At 42.1% G+C, this 3,263-nt stretch overlaps 1 non-coding gene across 1 annotated transcript; it reads left to right on the forward strand.

Moving 5' to 3' along the window:
• Nucleotides 1–1,162: 1,162 nt before the first annotated feature.
• Nucleotides 1,163–1,268, forward strand: LOC141603449 (small nucleolar RNA R71). Its single transcript, XR_012525325.1, has one exon. It is a non-coding gene; the product is annotated as a small nucleolar RNA R71 (small nucleolar RNA).
• Nucleotides 1,269–3,263: the final 1,995 nt, after the last annotated feature.

The following is a 3,263-nucleotide window of genomic DNA, read 5'->3' on the forward strand; positions in this document are numbered from 1 at the left end:
TGTGTCAGAAATTCGGCGAATGGAACGGTAACTTCCAAGCTTTTCAGGAGTTCGGCAAATTTACCGAACTGTTGATTAGCCTTTGTGTTCTGCAGACGCCTCGGGAAGGGTACCGTGATGGGTATCTCGAGCCCCTTGTTCCTCTCCTCCAATGTATCAGCTGGATCAAGCTCTACATCCTTCAATCGAGACTTCTTACCTCTCGAACGAGGTCTTTCAGGCGATATTTCACTCAATCGAGCACTAGCAGGCTCTCAATTGAGGTCTTCTTTATCAGCATCACTCGATCGAGCAAAAATATCACTCGATCGAGTAGAATCCTCAATAAAATCACTCGATCGAGCTGTTTGTTTTACCGCTTCTCAGATTGATTAAATTCACCGTCTCGTGTGGATTCTTATCAGCTTGTGACGGTAAATGACCATGCTTCCTCGTGGATTGGTTCGCGGCTAACTGGGCAACTTGAGTTTCAAGTGACTTGATGGATACATCTTTCTATTGGTCACTTAGTTGCCATTGCTTTGTTAAAGACTGCATCATCGTCTTTAACTCAGATAACTCGCTCACCCCACCCGAGGATGATGCACCGTGATTAGGTGTAGGAAAGGAAGGAGGCTTCTGAAGGCCTTGTTGAGCCTTATGAGGAGGGACGTATGGCTACTGCTGCTGCGGAGGAGGGGTAGGATTGAGCACATTTTGACTTGTCCACCTCAAATTGGGATGGACCGCCCCTTGGTTATTATAATAAGAACCCCCTCCTTGCCTGTATTATTGAAAAGCAAGGACTGTTCCTTCTCTCGTAAGATGACCACAGCAGATATGACCGTCGTTGCTCCCACACCTCTCATATGTGATGGTCTCCCCTCTAGTAAGCAAATGGACCGTCTGAGGCTCCCCAGCAGAATGCAGCTCCAATTTATCAAAACGAGCATTCATGGCTTCCAGCTGAGCCACGACTGCCTTATCAACCGCATGAACTGTTCGAATACCATCCCTCGGGTTCCCATACTCGGCACAATGGGTCGTCATCTCCTCAATAATCGCCCATCCCTTATCATCATCAGTATTCTTTTGGAATCTTCCGTTGGATGAGGCATCAAGTATGGCTCTGTGGTCATCGTACAACCCATTGTAGAACTGATTGGACAGAAACCACGGATCAAAACCATGGTGAGGAATAGACTTCACTAACCTCTTGAACCGGCACCAAGCTTCATAGAACGTTTCATCCGGTGCCTGCTTGAAACTAGTGATCTTAGCCCTCAGCTGATTAGTGCGCTGTAGAGGGAAATATCTCTTATAAAAAACAAAGAGCAAGACCTCCATATGCTTCCTCGGGTCTTCACCTGCCACACCTCTAAAGCGATTTCTCTCCACCAGATTGATATAGGACGGACGGATGTCAAAAGTATTCCCATCCTCAGTCTGGAGATTGAAACCCTTAGGAATAGATGATGCTTTAGGCTTCGAATGACTTGAAATATTCGGCATCTTTACTAGTTGGTTTACAGAACTGGGATTATCTTCTACTAAAGATTGATCTTCTGTAAATAGGAAATGTTGAAGTTCGGGTTCGAAAGTACTCAAGGCTTCCTTTCGTGATTCTCTTTGCAGACGGAGTCTATGCCTGAACAGTCTCTCTGGCTCAGAATCAGCTGAAACTAACTCCAACCTGTTTGACCTGGGCATACACAACACTGAAAGAAAATAAATAAGAACTGTCTCAAGGAATAATAATTCCCTGAGACGGAATAAAATAAACGAAACAAAAACAGATATGGCAATTGCCTCCCCGGCAACGGCGCCAAAATTTGACTGGGCAGTCGTATACCTATCAAAAATAACTAACTAAACTAACTATATAGCCAGGGAAGTCAGGTCGATCTCCTCAGGGAGGCAAGATATCTCTAAAGAGTTCGTCTATTTGGTCACAAAATGGGGGGTTTGTAAATTGATTTTCTAAACTAAAGGTGTAAAGGAAAGAGAAGCAAGGAAAGAGCAGTAAAGGCAGAAAGTAGAGATAAACTATCAATAAAGAAGGGACATGTCAGGATTTCGGTTCACTACGGTAGTCCGGTGACTCAACTGCGAATAGTCTCGATAAATTACTGTGAGACGGATATGGAAAGGTCCTTCCGGTCCACTTTCTATCCTAGATTTCCACTAACTTAACTTTCGTCCACGTCAAGGTAGTCTACTGTTCATAGGAGGTCTATTTAGTCCAATCTTCCGATCCAGGATTAAATTTAACCAGATTAAAAGGTGACTCAGAAGCGAGCACTCAACTAAGTCGTAAATACAGTTATATTGCCATGGGGACAGAATCTCACAAATAATTCATCTAACCTACTCACTACATCGTCACATTTCTACCGTAGATCCCCTAATCCCAACATGAAATGATTTAGCTACTCGTGCTATTAATATTATCAAAACTAATAACAATGAAATAACTAACATTAAACATGATGAAATAATAATGAAATTGCATAAATAAAGATTAGGGCAGGAATTAAGAAGGAATGAAACAAGTAATTAAAGCAAATGATTGAAAGATTACGATTAAAATAGAGTAAGAGATTACAATCGCAAGAATCTGGCGTAAAGAACAACTACATCCGAGCGAGAAAATCCAGAAGCAAAAGTTATAGTAGAGAGGAAAAAGCAACGTAGTCTTTTTGCAGTGAAAGATGAATAAAAGATAATCAGATTATTAGATGCCTAGTGACCTAATTAATGTACGTTTAAATAGAAAAATGCTATGTCCAATAACTAAAAACAAGTTCACGGACTAATTAAAGCCCATGGAAGACAAAACCACTCGATCGAGCAGTCTGAAAAAGCTCAATCGAGTACTTCTCCAGGCAATCTACTCGATCGAGTAGAAATAGTACTCGAACAAGTAACACCCAATTCCAGAACTGTCGATCGAGTAAAACAAACTACTCGATCGACCAACTCAGCCACAAAAACCACTTGATCGACCAATAAAAGGGCTCGATCAAGTGTTCTTCCTCTGAAACAGCTTCAAGTCGTAGCCGACTACTTCGTAGACCGTTCCTTCATGCATCCCAATGCAAGATCTCGCTCCGAAAAATCCCGTCTCCTCGAAATGCATGCAAAGTAGGACAAAAATGGTACGATTACACTACTTTCACGTTCATTTCTACAAAACGGACGAAACGAACCAAAGTAGCCAATTCGGGGCATAATGCCATATAAACAGTACAAAAGTACAATGAAATACGTGCTAAAATAGCTTA

Source organism: Silene latifolia, chromosome 9 (assembly GCF_048544455.1).
Source record: "Silene latifolia isolate original U9 population chromosome 9, ASM4854445v1, whole genome shotgun sequence".
Lineage (NCBI taxonomy): Eukaryota > Viridiplantae > Streptophyta > Magnoliopsida > Caryophyllales > Caryophyllaceae > Silene > Silene latifolia.